General features: G+C 36.4%; 1 protein-coding gene across 1 annotated transcript in view; it reads left to right on the forward strand.

Annotated features, from left to right (window-relative positions):
* Positions 1-23,028, forward strand: part of CCDC39 (coiled-coil domain containing 39) — a 138,701-nt gene that overhangs the window by 66,232 nt on the left and 49,441 nt on the right. Inside the window, exons 3-6 of the mRNA XM_006183749.3 lie at positions 14,009-14,040; positions 16,357-16,539; positions 21,453-21,573; positions 22,235-22,410. The gene's annotated coding sequence lies outside the window, so the exon portion shown is untranslated. The remainder of the gene's footprint in view (positions 1-14,008; positions 14,041-16,356; positions 16,540-21,452; positions 21,574-22,234; positions 22,411-23,028) is intronic.

Below are 23,028 nucleotides of genomic sequence, written 5' to 3' on the forward strand. Positions count from 1 at the left end.
ATGGTGGCTGCTCTACTTTTTACCTAGGTAACGTCTACTGGGTAACCCAATAGCCATTTTTATCTGGCTTTCAGATGCTTTCATTCATTTATCCATTTAAACATTTAATGATGTAAGTGATCAAGCTCCTACTATATATCAGGCACTGTGCTAGGCATTGAGACTATAGAAGTAAATAAGAAGAGCACTTCTCCTCAAGGAGCTTACAGTCTAGTCAGGGAGAACCAAATAACAAATAAGCAAATATAAACAAGAAAACAAACATATCAAGAAAAAATAGTTACTATAAAATACATTACACTATATTCCATACCACATGTTATCCTGACATACTTTACGATACCGTAAAATAGAGAGTGCTTATAACAGGACGCCATGCAAGCAAGTGGAAGGGCATATTATACAGACCCAGACATCAAGGAAAGCCTCCTGCAGAAAGAGCTATCTCAGCTAAGACCTGCAGGGTAACCAGATGTCAGCTATTGTTAGGCACAATGGAAAAGTGAGAAATCAAAAAACATTCTAGGCATAGAGTCTTGAATGTACAAAGACCGAGAGGTGTGTGGTAACATGACATGTTCTACGGATTCTGATGCAAGTGTTTCTATGTGCTGGGGCATAGAGTATGACCAGGCTTGAAGCTATATGGCTGGGTATTTAAGTAGACACCAAAAGATGAGGCTCTCATCAACTATGTAAAGAGTTGAGACTTTATGTACTCAATAGTGGGTATGGGAAACATCTGAAGGATTTTACTTTGTCAGGGTGATCCCTCTGCTTGCTCTATGTACTGAAGGGGAGGGTCAAGGCTGAAAGTACACAGACAAAAAGACTGAAATAATCTAGGAGAAGGATGGTGGGGAAGTAAACTTAATAGTGGTGGTGATGAAAATTAGACAGTTGGGAGAATACTAAAAAGAGAACATACTCAGTTCTTAGTGATGGATGACTTGTGTGGACTGGGAAGAGAGAGAACTTTTGACTCACATGATTGGGGCGCTGGTAGGTTACTTTACTTAGTTGTACTTGGTTTAGGTTATTTCTTTAACCACTTGACAGCAAAGAAGAAAAAGTGCCTTACGTTAGATTTGAAATGATGGAGAGCCACAGGGAGGCAGATAAATATTCTCTTTTCCCCTAAAATCTGAGACTAAAAGAGAAACTATTTTAATCTCTTCTTACTGTAAAAATAGCAATATCTGTATCTTAATAACTTTTTAACTAAAAAGAAAACATTTTAATTTAGCAAATGTGCATAATCTACAAAAGCAGATGAAGAAAATAATCTGTCATCTCTCACTCAGAGACAGTTACTACTTTAACATACAGACATTTCTGACTGTCTGAAAGCTTATTATCTGAGTTCAGGAACTAAATTTTGATAGCCTGGAATATCTGTATTTCTTTCTAATCTTTTTATGTGTACATTTTACAAAACTGTATTTGTAATTGTGTCCTGACTTTTTGTTTAACATTTTGTTGCATATATATGTCCTGTGTCATAATATAATCTTTAAAAATGTGATTGTACTGACTGTACAACAGTGCACTGTATCATACTCTTTTGAACCATCTCTCTATTGAAGAACATTAAGGTTATTTTTGTTTTTTCACCGTAACAAACACTGTGGCAATGAATACTTAAAAATGCAATATTAGCCTTTAATTGTTTGTAGTTCATATTCCTAGAAGTGGAATTGATAAATCAAAAGTCACATCTTGAAGTCTCTTAATAGATAATGCCAAACTGGCCTCATACTTTATAACAATATTTTGAGTGTTCTCTGTGTTCCCAGAACACAATTTTGAGTGTTCCCAGAAAGCAGACATATTTCAGAAAACGTCTTTAAATCAGGAGTACATAACAGATATTTGAGTTATGGGAAAATGTGATTTGCTACTCACTTGAAAAGTGGCAGTAGATATACTTGCCCTAAAAACCAAGTATTTAGTGTCTCTTTACACCAACTGACCATTTACCCTGGCCTAACAAAGGTGGGGACAGTGAAAGAGATCCAGTATGTAATGAACGCATCATTTTGTTATATAGTCAGTGGTGAATAAATTAGACAATACACGATCAAATGTTTGACTACATATTTCCATCAAGAAAAAAGTTATTTGCCGTCTTCCCTTCTTCCTAGAAAGGAGATGCTTCCTCCACACCACTCCTTAACTGAATTCCTTTTCCAGGATCTTGTGCAGGAAGCTCTCTTTTCTCTGCTCTTCCTTCAATAGCACCCTTCCATCACTAAATTATAATTTTCAAAGTGTTAAAAATATCAGTTTCATAAGCACATACAAAATGATTCTCATACAAATATAAATAAACACATGACAAAAATTTTATTCAGCTCATTAATCAATGAAGGGCCATTATTGAAATAATTGTGACTGTATTGAAGGAGAATTTGAAAAACAGAGATATGTACAAGTAGTTGGGAATGCTGAAATAAACTTACTAGTAGATGGAAAACTGCTTAATATCCTTTAGGACAGCAAACCATATGTTTAAGGTTACCTTTTCTATAGGGCAAAAGTCAACGATATCTCCACTGGACAAAATTCATTTGTATTGCTATCTCCAAGAATAATTTGCATTACTACCCAGTTTTGTTTTTTTTTTAACAAGTAAAATTCCACCTCCACAGAGTTTTAAAATAGCTTGGTCAACAGAAAGTCAGTCAGAGGTACACAAAATCAGATACATCCTGGAGGGGCCCTGGAGGGGCCCAGTAGGACATTTAATAATTGTTTTTGCCCATTTCCAAGTCTCAGATATTTTTCCTGACACAACCATGTCCTCCCTTTCAGTTAAATGCATTTAACATTTTTTCTTGTTTTACAAAAATTGTCCTTCTACATGTTTCACATTCAAGTTACCGCCACGTTTCTTTCTGTCCCTTTATCATTCAGCTTATTACAAAAGTTGCCTAGACTTCCTGCCCTCACATCTCTCCATCTCGTTTATGCAGCAGTCACTGTAATCTCCTTTGAATACTCAACATTTCTCTAGAATCACAATTTCAAAAATGACCAAAATCCTTTCTGCCCAATCGCGTGCCATACTGCAGCCCTCGTTCTCCTGGGTCTGTCGAGAGCATTTGGCACTGTTTACCATCTGTCTTGACATGCTCTTTTCCCTTCTTTCCATGCCTCTATTCTCTCCTGATTGTCCTCTTACCTCTCTGGCTTCATATCTACTCATGTGTGAATTCAGCACACATTTCCTGAGTGGCCATGAGGTATCAGATCACTTTGTCAGAGAACAGAGGTATAAAGATGAGGAAGACATGGGAGGAGACTGATGAGTAGAAATAGATTTATAAACACATGATATCTACTCTTAGTCTAGTGTTTCCTATGTGCTAGTTGCTGTACCAATAGCTTTACAAATATCTTCTATTTTCAAAACCACCTTGCAAGGGAGGTATTTTTGTCCCTTTTCCCACATAGGAGAAAATTAAGACTCAAAAGAGGTCAGATAATTTGCCAAAGGCCACGTGGCTAGTGGATCACAGAGTGGAAATTCAACCCAGATCTGTCTAAATCTGAAGTCTGTGCTCTTGTCCCTAAAGCTCTAGAATAATAGTATTATAAGAACTATAATAAGAGTATTATTGTACAGAATCCCAAGGGCCTGATACAAAGGTTGAAGCATTCAGTTTTATTAGAGGACAAAGATGAAGAGCCAACAAAATCTTGAAGAGGTATTATGATTGTGTAATGTCATCACAAATGACTATACATTCCTAAGGTAGATAAAGGAGACGAGCACTCCACAGGGCGGGAGCATGAACAAAGGCGTATTCTTTAAATGCGGATGCTTTCAAATCTAGAGGATTCCTCTTCTGCCATCTTTTATTTCTCACTTGATGGGTTGTCTGTGGACAATCTCATCCACTCCAGAGGCTGTAAATACTGGTATGGATGTGTTACTCTCACACCTATGTATATATTGGATCACTGCAACTGTATTCTTAACTCACTGGATGGCTCTACTTGGATACTCAACACACACTTTATTTTATTTAATTTATTTTTATTGAGGTATAGTTGATGTACAATATTATATGTTATAGGTGTACAGTATAATGATTCACACTTTTTAAAGTTTATACTCAATTTATAGTTATTATAAAATATTGGTTATATTCCCTGTGTTGTACAATAGATCCCAGTAGCTCATTTTATATATAATAGTTTGTACCTTTTAGTCCTCTACCCATATATTGCCCCTTCCTCCTTTCCTCTCTCCACTGGTAACCACTAGTTTTTTCTCTATATCTGTGTGTCTGCATCTTTTTTGTTATATTCACTAGTTTGTTGTAATTTTTAGATTTCACATATAAGTGATGTCATACAGTATTTTGTCATTCTCTGTCTGGCTTATCTCACTTAGCATAATGCCCTCCAAATCCATCCATGTTGCTGCAAATGGCAAAATTGCATTCTTTTTTTATGGGCGAGTAGTATTCCACACACCTCCTTTATTCATTCATCTGTTGATGGACACTTAGGTTGCTTTCATATCTTGGCAATTGTAAATAATGCTGCTATGAACATGGGGGTGCATGTTAGTGGTTTTGTTTTTTTCAGATATGTATACCCAGGAGTGGAATTGCTGGGTCATACAATAGTTCTATTTTTAGTTTTTTTGAAAAACCTCCATACTGTTTTCCACAGTGGCTGCACCAATTTACATTCCCACCAGAAGTCAACTTACACTTTAAATGAAACATGATTTGTTCCCTTCCAGTCAGGCTTCCTTCCATATATACTGAGATTAAACTGATTTCAGAATCTTCTTAGACTTCTACTGTTCCTCAACATTTAAAATTCTCTGAAAATAAATCACTGAGAACTATTGTTTCTCTTTCCTAAATTATCTCTTGAATCTGTCTTCTCTTATTCTCGCTGGTATTGCCTTAGTTCGGGCTTTTACTATTTCTTGTTGAGAATACTGCTTTATAATGGTACAGTGCAATGTAGCATAGATATGGTGAGGCACAAAGAATATAGGCTTTGGAGTTGAACAAATCTTTAGAATATCATTTCCAACTCTTACTAGTTAAATATACTTTTTGAAGTTATTTAATTTTGGGGGATCATGATTTCTCCCTCTATAAAATGGGGAATCATAATATCTACTTTCAGAGCTTTTGTAAAGATTTAATATGATAATGTGCCTAAAGTATCCAGTACCATGTTTAGTATGATATAGGTGTTCAGTAAATTTTGTTCAGTTGTCCTTTTGTATTCAGTTGTTATGTGAAATAAATGCAATTAAGAGACAAGCAAAAAATGAATGATATTGACACATATAACTGGAAGTTTCAAGACACTGTCAATCCAGGGCTGACACAATGTCCATAGAGCGCTTTTTTTCCTTTCATCTCTATTCTTTTCTCATGTATTGGTTTCTATTTACACAGACTCATTGTATGTAATGGCAGGATGACTGCTGGAAACTCACAGCCTACATCTTTAGAGAATGTTTTCTGAAGGGATCCATGGGTTAAATCTCAGGAAAGAACTCAGGCTGGCTCTGCTTGAGTCATGTGCTTATCCATGAATCAACTGTTTGTCCCAAAAAATGCAGCATTAAAATTGACCTAAGCCTGTGGTTCTGTGGGACACTGATTGACAGTCTCACCAAGACCTCACAGAGCAGAGAGGAAGTTCTTACCAGGAAATGATTGCTTTCAGACAAAAACAGCATACCCACCAGACCTTTCCTACTCAATCTCCTTGTCTTCAGGATTTCTGTCCCGCATATCCTCCACCATATAAGAAAATTATTTTTCTAAAATGTAGAGTATATTATGTAACTCTCAAAACCTTAAAAACCTGTACCCTGCTTAGAGAATATAGCACCAACTTCTTTATAGGGCTTCAGATATTCACCCTATTTGACCCCAACCAATCTTCCTTTCTTTCCCACTGTGTACCACCAATACCATCAGACCCCTCAACAGATGCTGAGTCTTCCGTCTTCTTACCTTTGCTCAAACTCTTCTGCTTGAAACGACCCTTTCCCCCATCTTAGCACAGAGGTTGGCCAATTTGCTTTTCTAGACTGCAGTGGCATTCATTCTTTTGATCTACCCAGAAATACTCTTTCTAATAGAACTTGCTTCTATCCCTTTGCAATGATGTGTTTCCAAAAGCCTTGCCAGTCACAATAGTGTCCAATTCTGGCTACTTGACATAGGCCGTATAAATATCATATTTGTGGCCACAAGGGTGAGCAAGTAAACCAAGCTGGGCCAATTGGAGTCCTTCCTAGACTGAAAGTAGGCAAGAGAGACTCTTTTCTTTCTGAATCATTACTTTGGAATGAAGTTTAGCCCAAAGCTGCCAGTGGCCATGTTCCTAATACAAGGAGAAAGCTCATGTGTAGTAGTAAGACACCAAAGCCAACATGCAAAGAGAATCAGACAAGAGAGGTAGAAAGACTAAGAGAGTCAGTGTGTTTCAGTCCTTTCCTAATAGTGACAACCCATAATCTCTGTTTTTCCCCCTTACACTTCTTTGAATTGAGTCTCTGCCACTTGAAAGAAATAGTCTTCCAGTTCCATGTTAAATATTTCTTCCTCTAAGCAGCCTTTCTAGACCATACCCTTATAGACCTGTTTAATTATGTATTTCCCATCTGCTTTTTAAAGCTATAGTTAAATGTGTACCTATCTCACTAGGTTCAATCATTCAGTAACATCTGCCAAGTATTACCATGTTTCCCTCTGTGCTAGCCTGGGAGCTTGACTCCTACCCTACTCAGCACAGGGCCTGGTACACAATAGAGTTTCAAAAAATGTTTATTACATTGAATTGCTGAAGGTCATTCAAAAAAGGATTTTCTTCCCATTGTGCCTGATGACATGTATTTCACTCTCCATTCCAAGCTCTGCACTGGTAATAGAATCACAAATAATCTACAATATTTCACTGAAAATGTAATTTTTGAAAAAATACATGAACAACTGGAGAACATGAGCTACATTTGAAGCAGAAAGGTTAGTTTTCAAATAATGAACTCAAGCCATTTCTATGTCTTACCTCTAAATAGCAGGTACAAATTGGTTTATTTGCATTTTCTTGGTTAATTACACATTTTGGAATGATCTTTCCATGTGGAAGTCATTGATAACAGGATCTAATTCCAGAGACCAAAGTGCCATTAGTTTCATTGAATTGAAGCATTTTCAGAGGTTGGAGTCAAAGCCTGTGAATTAGAAATCGTGGGTCTTAATTACATCTTGGTCACAGATTGGTTGTTTTCTTGGAAGCACACAACCTCAAAAAATTCAAGTGCCTGTAAAATGAAGATGAGAATCTTAGTTTCCTTCATTATCACTTTTATGTGGTTTCATGAAATACTACCTATACATACCCTTGAATATCTAGGATGATGTGTGTTACTTTTCTGAGTTCTTAAATAGAGTGGCTATTTAGCATCCTGGATAAATAGGTAAATTAGGGTCTGGTCCAGTGGAAAGCAAAATCTAGTTCTTTGTAAGGAAAGTACAGAAATAAGAAAGAGAAGGAAGCCAACCTGAATCGGATGCTCCTATACACCAACTGGGTGTTGGGCAAGGGTCTTTATTTATTTTCAATCTTTAAAAGAGAGTTATAAGAAAGAGAATATATTTTACCCTAATGAGACCAAACCTCAGGTACCTTAAACAATTGTCTTCAGGGTCACACAAACAACAACTGGATGATGGTCTGTGTGCTGGTCTTTGTAAAGTTAATTATGCTGTAAAAAGGCTATGCTTTTGGTTCTGGCAAATTAAGCCATTTACTCATAACATTTAATAAAAACTAGGCAGCCATTCTGGGTATCTGCAAAAGTAGTGTTATACAATTTGTTGTTAATTATTGTCAGCAATAAGAGGAACTTTGAACTTCAGGATGGTTTTGCTTTATCACAGTGGCTCATAAATTTAAAAAGTTAGCCCTTGAGTTTGTTTCTAGATGGGACTATAGGAAGGCTGTGGACAGTCATTCTTAAACCACAGATTAGGCATCAGATTTACTTGTGAAGCTTGTTGAAGAAACCAACCCTGGATGCATTTCATGTAGACTCTGATTCTGAAGAGTGTGTGTGTGCGTGTGCGCATGCACACGTGCGTGTTTACATGTTCCTCTCTGAGATAGGAAGATAGTAATCCAAGAATGACAGGTTTCCCTGGGAGAAGACGAAAGCCAGTCCTAGGGAGATGCATAAATATGGGAAACCCTATGAAATCTAGCATATCTGGAAGGTATCCTGGAGTCCCTAAACTCACCCTCCAGCTGCAGACATTTCTAAATTGGCTTCAGAATTTACCCACTCTTATGTAACCTGTGTGGCAGAGACATCACCTGGTCCTGACAGGTTTTCTCTCATCCTGGAGCAGGTTTGAGTCAAAACAGCTAACAGAAGTAAGAAGACAGCACCCTGGGTAAATACGTAAAGCAGCTAAAGTGAGAATCCCTTGGCTACAAGCCAAAAATCTTACCATGAAGGAGGCTGCACCCCTTTCAACCGCCAGATAAGACAGGATAATACTTTCATGTTTCACTTGGCCAGTTCATAATGTGGCACTCAAAAGGAAGCAAGTCTGTCAAGCTGGTGTCTGCATTATCTGATTTCCCCCACACTGCCCCTACTGTCCCCCATTGTGTCAGAAGTGCATTACTTGTTGGAGCACTGAGGCTCAACCAACGTGGAGAGTGGGGCAGGGAGGATTATGGTGAAGAGCAGTGAGGCTCAACTAATGTGGGAAGTGGGGAGAGGCAGGGAGACACATAACAACACCCGCTCTGCTTTGACTCACACAACCAAATCCACTTGAAAAGCTGGTTCAGATTTGGGTGTAACAACTCTATCGGCAAAAGACAGCAAGGGTTTTCTCAAAGCTGTTTCTTCAGAATTCAGAGGAAACAGTGTTAGGAGGATGTAAATACCACTCCCTTAATTAATTTTATTGAAGAGAGGTTTAATTGTGTGTGTGTGTGTGGGGGGGTTTGTGTGTGTTTATGCACACATGAGTGCACTCATTTATTCCTCCACACACCAGCATGAAAACATGGAAGATGTCTTTCTTGGGAATGGCCATTGAGTGCTATGGGAAAAAGTGATTTCACTGGTGGTTTTTTTGTCCATAACACAAGGAATTTAATCTGATATTCCTTCCCCATAGAAACTGGCAGTAGTCAAATGATATAGCATGGGAGTCTGATGAGCATTAGGTGTATGAGGGTCCACAGTTTAGTTTGAGACTATATGCAAAAGCAAACAGTCTGTGGCATAGTCAGAACAATCAGTACAGGTTGACTATGGATTCTGAATAGTTCATAGAATCATTATCAGTATAGGTGTAGTAATCACATTGATTATGAAAACTGACCTTAGAAAACAACAGAGATCATTTAGAAGACTGAAGTCTAACAAGTTTAAATAGATCAGATCATAGATGATGCCCTGTGTTTTCTCATCTCCGTACTAAAGAAAAATATAAATTCTTCAGGTGAGAATACCTGAAGAAATTGCCCGGTAACTTTTACTAGAGACTCTCAAAGTTACTTTAAAAATGAACATTAATCAGTAATAAACAGTTATAATGGAACAGCTGTCCTTTACCTGACTTAGTAGTGTTTTACACACATTATTTCAGTTAATTCTCTCAAAAGCCATAGGGCTTAATGCTTAATGCTCTTAGTACCCCCATTTTACTGATGAGGAAAATGAAACCCAGAGAATTTGAGTTCACACAGATAAAATAAGTGGCGGACTTAGGAATGGAACCTATAGAGGCCTGATCCCTGGAACCTGGTTCTTAATCATTTCTCTATTCTGGAACCGCAAGCACCTCCAACATAACCCAGAGATGTAGCAAGAGGAGTTAAATGGCTTGTCATATTGATAAATCTAGGGTGAGGTTTTCCAAATTCATAAACTAGGGTTGTTCACTAGGTCACATAACTTCATTAAAGCAAATCAAGTAATCCTCCTGGCTTCCTAGCTTGATATTAATAAAGGATGGACCAGGGAGACGAGATATCCAGTTGAAGTTTGTTCTAAGCACAGCCTTGTTTATATAAGCTTATATAATGTAAGCACCATCCTGCTGTCAAAAGATCTCAGAGAAACCTTATTACAGTCTCTTTAGGTTACTTTTCAATTAAGAATTGCTATTTAGAAAAGAAATAACCTTTCACCATAAAAAAAAAGGGAAAGAAGAAAGACAAATACACATATATTCAAGAAAAAAATCACCCATTCCTAACCTTATCGCTGTTTAATTTTGTTGTGCTTATATTCTAGCTTTTTGTGTCCGTATATACATTTCTATTTTTCAAATAAAAATTAGATGTAGCATCATATTATTTCATTTACTGTGTTTCCTTGTCAATATATCAATATATGGTTCAGCAGCCACAACCTAGCTTTGCATTTATGAATTGTGAAACTTTAGGAAAATTGCTTAGTTTCTAAATGCCTCAATTTGCTCTTTTGTAAAAGAGAGGTACTATAACATTGCCATAAGGGCTTATTTTTAATATATGAAAAGTGCTTAGGGAAGTGCCTGGCACATAGTAAATATTATATAGACATTTCTTAAATGAAAAAAAAAAATACCGGAGAAAAGGATATGCACCCTTTTTAAGGATTCAGATATTACCAAATTGCCTTCAAGAAAGATTCTACCAATTTAATGCTTTCAGCAGCATGTGAGTGGAGCATCCATTCTCCTGCTCTTGGCAGAGTGGTTAAGAGTACAGAGGACAGGCCCAAATCTGGCTCCATCGCGCAGTGGCCATGTTATTTTGGGAAAGTTACTTGACCATACTAAGCTTCACTTTCTTTTCCTGTAAAATGGAAATGACAATAAATATCTACTTTTTCTTGTTGTTGTGAAGCTGAAATGAGATAATATAAGTAAACTGATTAGCACAGTGTTTCATATAGAGAAAGGGGTCAATAAATGACAACTCAGTCTATGTTTGCAGTCCCTCCATTTTAAGGACAAAAAAATTTGGACGAGGAAGTATGTCATCCATGACTGAAGAACTAAGGTAATGGGTCAAAATGATACAGGTAATCCAGTGAGGAGGATGTATCTGATTCTAGGTGACAAATTTTCGTGCCTGGCTGACCAGTATGGGTATCTTTTAAAAAACATTTCCAGGATGACTTCCTGTGGCAAGTGCTCAGCATTCGTTAAATAGTGACATGAACAGTGGGACAGAAAGTGCTTATTAAACCTGCCACTGTCAGAGAGGGAGTGCATGATTTCATCTTGAAAGAACCAAGAAAATACTATTCTACCAGAAAAATATAGTTGACTACTTGAGAAAAATCAGCTGCCCAAGTACCAGATAGAGAATTAGTGATGTTCAAATCAAGAAGCAAAAGCTCTGTCAGTCTGTATGTGCAAAACAACGTGTGATGAATCTACTGAGTAAGTCAACCTATGAGACTCGAGCAGATAGACTGAGAACTGGGTGGTGTCCTGCTCCTTTTGGGCATCACTGACCAGCCTTTTTGATAAGTAACAAGATAGGACTGGGTTCCTTAGTTAGGAATGGTCTTGAAGAGTGTAGGATGTCATCAGATAAGGTTTACAATACAAATGGCTGAAAAGATAAAAGTACCTAGCATTATTCACCTTGAGGAATTTGTCAGACATTTTTGTTATTTTTTTTCAAGTACAGGCAAGACTCTCTTAGAGAGGAAAGAGTACAGTTGTTTATTTCCACTGAGACTGGAACTATGGGAAGTGGATTTCAAACTGCAGCATGAGAGATTTAAGTTAGAATGATTGGAAAAAACTTATCAGTGATGTGAACTGTGAAACATTGTAGATGATTACCAAGCAAAGCTATGTAATCTTTTCAGAATTATTTAAAATAAGATTTTTTTTATATTAGTTTCAAATTATTTTAGTGAGCCTTAACTAAGGGCAGGTGAATAGGCTGGGTAGACTCTCAAGGTTCCTTTTTATGATTTGATGATAAAAAGACTTGATCCTGTAAAGATTGCTCTATCTTCTTTTTTCTTGCAGCTACCCAAGAAACAGCTGTTGCCTTGACAACAAGCGACATTCTTAGGTTCCTCATATGCTAATAGGAAGACGGCCAATTTTCTTGTTCATAAAAGAAAACTCTTGGTTAATGTGTGCATCTCTTTCTCTCTCTTCCCCACCCCTCTCTCTTTCACTTTCTTTCTCCCACCATTACCAGCCACCTTTACATGAACCTCAGTGAGAGGTAGAGTTAAAAGAATATGAGAAAGAAGATGAGAACAGTTAGTATTTTCAGAAATCCTCACTGAAACTTAAGAAACTCATTCTCAAAAGAGTTTGGAGTAAGATAATGCTATGGGAATAACAAGAAGTCAGCATTGGACATGTAGAGAAGAAAAACAATGGATGGCATGAAATTCTTAGAATGTGGGCAGGCATACTGAACAGATTCCAAGAGGAAAGCCTCAATATACCTTCAGTGGTCTCATCATGGGATGACATAACCACTTCCAATTATCTAGGCGCATGTACACAGACATCATCCACTTTTGACCAGACTGAGTAATGGTATACAGATCTAGCTTCACATAGGATTTATGTGAATAATACTACAGAACATAGCAAAAGAACAGCAATTATTTCCACACACAGTTCGCTAAAGTAATAGGCAGCAATTAGTACCCCTCGGGCAAGAACCACAGAATAATCCTGCTTTCTCCTTTGCTACCAGAAATGTAGCCAAATGCAGGCTAAGAAACAGATTGACAGCTGATAAAAAGTGCTTTGAGTAAACTTACCCATATATTATGTGGTGAGCTATAGTACATTGAGTTAAAGCAGGCCACCTCTCTGCAGTGTCTCTTAAAGCCTTCACTGTAAAAATGCCAAATTTCTTAGCCCGGTGGAGTGGTACTTTCTCCACACAGCAGCATGGAAGATTCAAGCCGTAGCACCGTACCAGGCTTGTTCTCACACTGTGCGCACGGGGATGGTGTGTACATCACGACAAATGCATGTTTCTTTGTATCTTTACCCTACCTTTTTCTATACAGTAGTTATGTGGTGGGTATGTTTTTTGTTTGCTGTTTTCCCACTCCCCATTACCTCCCAAGGATTCTTTTTTTGCCCAGAGGAGGGGTATTATTGTTGTTAAAAAGTATTTTTCTTCTGATAGTAAAAATAATTCATGCTCATTGTAAGGATTATGAGAACAATTCAGAAAAGAACAAAGAAGTAAAGGAGAGAATCTTTATATTATTTTCAAAAGCAGTACTGAAAGCAAAGAAAGCCAATACCTATATATATATATATTTATTTCTTTAACTAACTGCTGGTATAGTGTAAGACACAGGATATTACTTCCTGCTTGTCTTCTTTATCTTTCTGTGTTTACCACGGACCCTGGAGCGTAAGAACACTCTGATGATGTGCACTGTGGATGTCGCTCTACACTCGACTAAAGGAGTGGGATTGTTAAGCACATGGGAGAATATATGAGGTTGAAAGGCTAAGCAAATCCACTATTTGTGGAACGATATTGCTGGCAGATTTTGGAGCTGGCTTTTCTCATCCCAAGTCCACTGGTCCCTGATATTTCCCGCAGAATGAGAAGACCATCCTCTTGGTTTGTCTCACTTTTAAACAGTCACAGGGTCTTATCTTCTGACTCTTTTCTCTTTCCTATTTCAGATCCTCATTACTGATCTCTTTTCCATTCATCCCCCTACTCCATTTAAAATTACTCAAGGTATCCCTATTGTCTGTAAGAGAATATTTTTGTGACATGGGACCTTTCCAGTCTCCCTGCCTCAGCTCATGGTACTCCCCCAGGCAAATGCTACCTCAAAAGTCACCCCATTCCCCATTCAGCAGTGTTGAACTATTTGTAGTTTCTCACTTCCCTCCACCTCCTAGACTTAAGATTTTTTACATTATTGTCTTTTTATTGTTATTCTCTCCACCTGGAATAAACTTTCATCTCAACTTTTCACCAGGAACCTTTGCATCCTCGTCTTTGAAGTTTCAGGTAAGACCTTATTCTACTGGTGTGACTGCTCTGCCCCTAATCCCCTCCCACCTGGAGCCAGACATGCTTTTTTCTGATAAGTCCTGATAACTTTGTTATACTGTGTGCATTTGGTGTGCTTTAGCTAATTTAACAAAAATTCTAGAAGGCAGCATCCTACTCTCGTTTCGCCTGCTGATATATGTCCCCATCACTTACTACAGAGAGTATGTCACACATTAGGTGCTCAGTGACTATAGTTTGAATGAATAAATGAATGAGTGAATGTCTTCTGTGTGCCTAGTGCTGGGGACCCAGTGTTAAGTACGCTGGACACTCTCTGACTTATGTTGCTTACAGTTTAATAGGGGGACTCAGAGAAGTAAAAAGAGGAAATGCCATATAGTGGAACTGTGAGGCCAGGGGAAGTGCAACAGGGCAGGGAAGAGTGACGTTAGCTGGGAAAGTGTGGGAAGCGTGTCCAGGCAGCAAGAACAGATGTGCTAAGGCTTGAAGTTAGGGAGAACTTGAGAAAAAGGAAACAAACTCATTGTGGCCAGAATTCCCAATGTGAAATGAAGAAGAAAAAGAGATGAGACCAGGAGAGAGCAGGGCCAGTTCCTGAGGGCTTTGGAATCCCTGTGAGGAGGCCACGCAGAGTGGTGGAGGAGCTTTTATGAGGAGGGCTGCTGTGCTGAGATTTGAGGGTTAGAAAAGTCATTTTGGCTGAGGTGTGGAGATAGTAGTAGAGAGATTAGTTATGGGGGCAGTTACCAGTCAGAAGGCAGCTTCTGTGGTCAGTTTCCTCACTTAATGGCAAAATTCTTGAGGGAAAGGATAACCACTTTTTCAATTTTGTAACTTAAGGGCTTAGGTCAATGATTCCTTTTTTAAAAAAATATTTTTATTGAAGTATTGTCAGTTTGGTCAATGTTCCTTTCACGAATGAAGAACTCTACATATGTCAATTATCGTACTTCAGAAAGACAGAAATAAAAAAAGCCACTTCCTTAAGAAGTTGTATCCTGTGTGGCTCTTCTAGTCATTGGGTCAATGTTAACTACCTCCAGGTGAGTAGTTAGTTAGACAAAGGCGATTTAGTGGCACCCCACCCTGATCTTGTTCTCAATAGATATGTAAGTTGATTTATGTTATCTTACTTTACCTGTAGTATAACTGTTGAAATTGTTTTTTATTTTGGGGTTTTAAATAAGATGTCTTTGCTGGATTAAGACCATGCTTTTCCCTGTTGCATGATCTACCTAGGAATAATCCACGCAATTCTACCTCTTTGAGTTTATTCAAGGAATGGTAAGAGTTAATGAAGATGTGAATGCAGGAAAGCACAAGTGACAAAACAGTCATCTGAAAGTCATCATTACTTCTGACTTCCCTGTATTTGTGTTAGAGTCTAGTCGTTAAAGTGATATAATTCACTGAATAAAACCTTTCTACTAAGCCTTTGGTCAGCAGATTAATAATACCTATATTGTGTATAGAACTCATCTAAAATTAGTGATTACAGTTCTCATTTTTCTTTTGATACAATGAAGAGTAAAAGCATGTTCAAAGAATGTGAAAGGACTTTGTGAAATCATATCACAGTTAACTTAATCAGAATTTAATATAATAAACCAATACAGTAATAAAAATGTCCTAATTTTTGTATTAGCAGTTGACATCTCTTTATCCTTATTTTATAATATGAGACTTTCAAAGCATTAGAAATTTGTGAGCTAATAACAAATCTACAAAGATAAAAAAGGCAAAAAATTGATACCTTCTGATTCAGAATATATGTCAAGTTTAGTTGTCGTGTTTATAGTAAATAAGTAACATAAATTAACTATTTGTAGGTTACTGGGTGATATGGATTGTTTTTGCTGTTACCTAAATAGAGTTCCTACTTTTCTAAAGCTTCCAGTCTTTTATGACTCACAAAGAAACATTAACATTTATGATCAGCTTAATCACTGATTCAACAAATTTGCTTTATAAAATTTCATATACCTAAGTTTTTTTAAGCATGTGTTATCTTCTTAAATGGATAGTTTACATGTTGATTTATCCATGACAGTCTTAATTTAAACTTTCATTGTTAATTATTATCATTGTTATGGTTGCTTCACAATAATAGCAACTAACAGTGTTCAGAAGAATAAGAGGGACTATGATATTGAATCTGGTTGTTTTAATGGAATGACACAGAGTTCTGTGTGACACCAAAGATTTTGTCATTTTACAGTGAGAATGAGCTGAGAAAAAAAACTGTTAATAGATTGTTAGGTTGGTATTTGGGCCACAGTTATTTCTGTTTTTTTTTTTTTTTTTTTTTAGGTACATCTTTAAGGCTGCACCTAGAGATTTGGCTCAGATGTCAGGAATAATGAGCTTCATTATAATGGTAGACCTTGATGAGAGTTCTGGCTAAAAAAGAAAGAAAAGATTAAAAAAAAGAAAAGAAAAGGCATTTGTGGTACTTTACATATACAGACATGTAGCACCATCTACTGGATTTGAGTAAGTGAATAAAATCTGTAAAATAATGTGTTTCCACCAGCAAAAGAATGAAACTATGAATATGAAAGCTGCTTATAGTACTGGTTTATCCATTTCTTTCAATTTTGGGATTGTTTTTACTGGTAGATGTGAATACTTTGCTATAAAGGGCCTTCTTTTCCCCTTTGTCCTTGCTTCTAGGAAATGTCACAAAAAATCATTAGCCATTATTTTAGGTTACCCATTTACAGCAATTGATTTTACATGTGCATACACACACATATCCCACTGTACTCAACAAAATTACGTAATATTTTTTACAAGGCAATAGTTGCCATGGGCAAAATAAATTTTGTGAATGTAATTTCCCAGAAAAGAATTTGAAGTCTGTAATTAAGGAGATCTTTCCTCTACTGTTTCTCTGCAACAGAAAATGTTTCCATTAAATATAGTTACGGTTCCCTGTTATCAGGAGAAATAAATCCTTAGAACTAATCCATTCATTAGTTCATTAATTCAGCGAGCATTAATCAACGGATTACTATGTTTCAGCAACAATGATAAAAACATTAAAAAAAAAAAACAGTGATTTCAGAAATATTTCATAGTATTTGGCTGTGAGGTAAGTGTTTGTTGGTTAAGACTTACATCCACCTCTTTCATTAACTGAACAGCCAGTTATCTAATATAGTCTTGTAAAATGTACAAGTTTGCAAAAGGTTATAGATACTGGTCAAGATATTCACCACTAAAAACATGTTTTGTATAGGAAGGGGAATTGTGGAACAGGACAATTAAAAGACTCCTCTGACCTTCTTCCAATGAGACTGTTATCTCATTATCCAAGTTGTTATCTGTTTCATAATATAATGCACTTCCTCAGGAGGGAGTGAGCACATAAGCACTAGCAGTGTGAAAGCATTGCATGTCACTGAAGTGCACACTGTAGCTGGATTGTAGATTGTGGGCAATCTTGGAAGTTTCTTCTAATTCTGAGGTTATAAATATGCTCTGAATCTAGTCATATGCAACTATATTAAGAAAGAATTACATAAAAGAAAATCTGAGAAAATGGAGACATTGACCATATTTCTGGGGAGGAAGACAATAACAGTTTCATTTCTTCTTAAATTATTATGTATATTCAAGGAAATTTCAATGAAAATCCCTAGGGTCCTGTGTCCTTTTTTTGAACTTGACAACTTGATTCCAAGGAAGTGTTTGAGAATAGACAAGAATAGTTGTAATGGTGGTACTGGATGGTGTGTCTGTCCCTACCATAGTAAGAAGCTATGCTAGACAAAACAGTGTGGCACTTTTGTAGAGATAAATAAATCAACAAAATACCAAACATCCAGAAACACAGCATTGGATATATAAGAATTTAATACATAAAAAAGGACACATTTTAAACCAAAGGAGCAAGATAGACTATTTTAATTAATAAGTGATGTTGGGAAAATTTCTATTTTTTTTGAAAAAGAACTATGAATCTACTTCCTCTAATACACAAATATGAATTTTATGTGCATTAGAATTTTAATGTAGAATATATAATTATAAAAGTACTAGGAAAAATATAAATATACATAAAACATTTTAATAAACAACAATAAATTTTAATGAATAAACATTAAAATTTAATATTAATAAAAATTTAACAATAAATATATAAAATTAAAAATTAAATATTATTAAAATTTAATAATAGTATAATTTTAGTAAATGAAATTGTATATTATATATATGTATAAATACATAATATATAAAAATAGATCAATTTTATAGTCTTCCAGGAAAGGCTTTCCTTTAGTGAGGTGCAAAACAAAAGTTATCAAGGAAAAGGCTGACAGATTTATCTATGTGAAAATTTAAAACTCCTCCTTTCATTCATACATTTATTTTCTCAGCAGATTTTTATTGAGCACTACCAGGTGCAGGTATTCTTCTAATTTCTGAATATAGGCTGAATAAAATGCACATGGATCCTATTGTCATGCATGTTATAGTCTAGTGGCAAAGATAGAAATAACTAAACAAGCAATTAAAAACATGAGTACTAATTGTGGTGAATTAATCCGAATGTAATTACTAAGTGTGAAAAATTTGCTTTAAGAATGAATAACAAGTAAGAGCTATATTGGATTGAATGGGCAAGGAAGGCCTCTCTGAGGAGGTTATATACTATAAACTGAAGAGCATAGAGCCCTGAAGCATACTCCAGAACTAGACCTTATGGAAGGAAAATATTCCAGGCAGAGGGATCTGCACATATGAAGACCCAAAGGCAGAAAGACTCCTTGGTGTTTTGAAGCTCTGAGAAAATAATGTAAAAAATTCAAGGTGGCTGAAACAGGGAATAAGGGGAAAGATGGCAAGAGATGAGGCTGGGAAAAAATAGGCAGAGATAAGATCACATGGGACTTTATAGACCAGGCTAAGAAGTTTAGATTTAGTTCTAACTAAACCAGGAATCCACTGAAGAGTTTTAACCTGGAAGAAATCTTATTTAAGTTTTTAAAAAGCCCTTAAAACAGTACAACTTTGGAAAAAGGTCTGACATGTTTTGTAAAACTAAACCTACACCTCTCCTATGGTGAGCAATTGTACTCCTTGGTATTTATCCAAGAGAAATAAAAACATGTGTCCTTGAAAGGCTTGTACTGAGAGTATATGTTAATAATTCTGAAACTACTTTAAATGTACTTTGGGATTGAGCAAATAAGTAAATGGATGATGGATAGTGGGAGCAAAGTTTCTCACTGTCAGAGGGAAGTTTCACATAAATAAGAGAGGAATCAAAAGCCTATAAATTTAATTAGGCCACCTATAATGAAAAAAATATGAAAATGAATATGTATATATATATATGGCTGAACTATCATGCTGTACACCAGAAATTGACACAACACTGTAAATGGACCATACTTCAATAAAAAAAAAAATCTCCCAACATCAACAACAACAAAATAAATAAAGGCAGGCTAGAATGAACTCTGTGGTATAGGATTGGAGACATCAGTATGTATTAAAATTTAGTTTACATAGATAGATAGATACAAACACAATTATAGATGTATATCAATTCTTGGGTTAATATACATACATATATTATCTAGTTTTGTCTGCTGAAAGGGCCCAGAAGCAATGACAACCTGGTAAAAGCAAACATACACAGAGCCTAGATCTTGCTTTCTAAATACCATTCTCCAATAAAAGGAACCAGAGCTTTTTGGAGAAATGACTAATTCTTGGGCCATGTAAGGAAAATACAAGATGAGCCTAGAGCATTTTGCAGGCCGGAAAGTAAGGAGTGCTCAAAAAACAAAAGGACGAAGGCATGTCAAAGAAACACAAGGGGCCAATGGCCAAATCTGGAACAAATTGGGTAACAAAATAGCATAGTTTGGATTATAGTCCAAAGTATAAAATATATATGAGTCTGTAGTAATATAAATAAATAATTGAATGAATAGATAAATGGAGAAATAATCTTACTTACAGAAAAATTTCAAATAATATTATGTAGGTACTCTTCTTTTGGGAGGTAGGGTGTACTCTCCCTCCTTGAGGGCAGACTGAACCCAGTGAATTATTTAGAGTATTGAAGGGGAAATAGTTGCTTTATAATGGAGAAACCTGGCAAATGTTATCTTTTGGGGGTGGGGTGGGGAGGTAATTAGGTTTATTTACTTATTTTAATGGGGGGACTGAGGATTGAACCCAGGACCTTGTGCTTGCTAAGCATGTGCTCTGCCACTGAGCTATACCCTCCCACTAAGTGCTATCTTAACAAAAGGATCACAGTTAAAATCACCAGTAATGCCATGAGAACATCATGAGCCCTCTTATATGATGTGATGAGAAGTATATTTCACCTCTATGGTTTTCTTCCCCCAAACCCATAACCCCAGACAAATCATGAGAAAATCTTCAGGTAAACCATTAAGGGACAGTCTACAAAACATCTGAACAACACTTCTCAATACTGTCCATGTTATAAAACACAGGAAAAAACTGAGAACTTGTCCTAGACCAGGGGAGACGAAGGAGACATCACAACAACAAAACACAATGTGGCATGCTGGATTGGATCCTGGAACAGAGAGAGAACATTAATGGAAAGACAGGAAAATCTGGTGTTTAGTTTATAGTAATGGCCTAATATTTGCTTCTCTCCTTTGCCAAATGTACCAGGGTAATGTATGATGATAATGTTAGAGGAAACTGACACTAGATGAGGGATACACGGAAACTCTGTATTATCTTTGCAACTTTTCTGTAAATCAAAATTATTCTAAAATAAATAAATGTATTTAAAAAACTTGTACAAGAATGTTTATAATAGCTGTAGTCATAGTTGCCCCAAACTGAAAACAGTCCAGGTGTTCATCATTAGGAGAATGGATAAACAAAGTGTGTTATACTTACATGAGGGAATACTACTCAGCGATAAAAAGAAAGAAACCATTGATACCACAATATGGATGAATATCAAAAACATGAAGCCAAGTGAAAAAAGGCCTGACATCAAAAAGTACATAGTTTCATCAATCTGGGTGCCATCAGAAGAGAGAAACCACACAGTAATTTAATAGAGAAAGTTTAATATAAAGAATTGTTAACTGTAACAGAGGATTGGAGTAACAAGGGACTGGCTGGTAAGAAGTAAACAAAACTCTAAAGAATGTAGAAATATCAGATGCAAGGAGCAGTTACTATCCTTAAAGCTAAGAGAGTGTGCCCAGGGAAGTGGTCTTCCAGGACTTGATGAATGGCAGAGAAGTCACTGTGCTGGTTGAACTTGCTGGAAATCTTTTCTCTGTGGTGCCAGGGGAATCTATTAATGGGGAGATGTTTCACTGGGGGCACTCTGTTGCCAAATTGCCCAAATTGGGGTGGGAGTGGGTGCTAAGGAGAGCTGCTGTGCACAGCAGGAGCTGGAAACTGGAGAAGCTGCAAGTCAAGTGCTGCAGGAGCCTGATGCTGGAGAAACTGCCTGTGATGCAGGACCTGGATGCTGGAGAAGCTATGCATGCTGCAGGAGCCTGTCAGGTGAGCACACTGGAACCAGGGAGAAAAAGAGCTTTTTTCTTCCTGCAGTGTCTCCTGTGCTCTTTATTGATAAATCTTGATAGCGTGCCACCTGTTGAAAGAGAAATAAAGGGCCCATATCTGTTTTCACAGGGCAGGCAAAATGGGTGAATTTGGAGCTGAGAGGAAATAAATTGTAAATGTAACACAATATAGTGCCTTTCCATTTATTTGAAGTTTTAAAAGAGAGAAACTAACTTAGAGAAAATATCAGAACAGTAAGTTGCCTCTGGGGATTAGGGGAAGTGAGAGAAGGCACTGACTGTAAAGAGGCAAGTGGAAACTCTTTGGGGTAGTGTTAATGTTCAGTAACTTGAGAGTAGTTTAAGTTAACCAGGTGTATGCATTTGTAAAGATTTGTATATTTCTTTGTATATAAATTTTACCTATTGAGGAAAGAATGTAAACAAAAGTAAACATGTGCATAGTGAAGTACTTACGGGGGAAGTGTACTGATTACTGCAATTTACTTTGAAATGCACCAATAAATAAGATAGATTGATGAATGAATAGATAGATATGTGGTAACGAGAATAGTCACATTGATGGTAGAACCCAGGAAATATCTTGATCAAGGGGGTACTGGTGCTCACTGTAAAACTGTTTCAACTTTTCTGTATAGTCCGAACTGACATGGTGACCGTGGAGATGGAGAGAATTCATAAAAACCAAGAGAAGAAAATGTTTTAATAGGGAAGGAACAGCTGAGCTGAATGTAGTCCATAGATCAGGTGAACTGATGATGAACAGAACCACTGGAATGTGAAGCATACTGATGGAACAAGAGCAGTTTCTGAGGTATGTATGGCAAAATACACTAAAAACAAAGTTTAAAAAAAAGCAAAAAAAAAAAAAGGAAGAAAAATATTATTCATAGACACATACACAAATATGCATGAAAATACTATCTATAACATATAAAGCACTGCAGTAATTGAATAAGAAGAGACAATCTAATGGGAAAAAATGGGCAAAGGATATGATAAAGAAATTCTTAGCAGAACTGTGTTGTCCAGTCTCACTTGTTATTATAGAACTGTCATTTAAGAACGAGATACTATATTGTTCTCCTTAGGTTGTAAAATATTTAATACTTCAGAACATTCAGAGTATGCAAGGATAGTCTTTCTCTTTCGGTATGTATAGACGTTTTGAAAGATAATTTAGTGGTAGCTATCAAAATAAAATGGCTTACTCTTGTTTCCATTAATTTTACTCCTAAGAATGTCATGAAGAAACACACAGGTGTGCAAGATTATATCTTATTCACCAAATCTTAAGATGCCTCTAACTGAAAGATGTATTCCAATTTCAGAGATATTAAAATATGAAAATAAGTATACTCTAGAATTGATGAAATTCAGTATTGTAAAGATGTTCACTATAGCATTGTTTAAAAAGTTAATATTGATTGAT

Source organism: Camelus ferus, chromosome 1, assembly GCF_009834535.1.
Source record: "Camelus ferus isolate YT-003-E chromosome 1, BCGSAC_Cfer_1.0, whole genome shotgun sequence".
NCBI classification, from domain to species: domain Eukaryota; kingdom Metazoa; phylum Chordata; class Mammalia; order Artiodactyla; family Camelidae; genus Camelus; species Camelus ferus.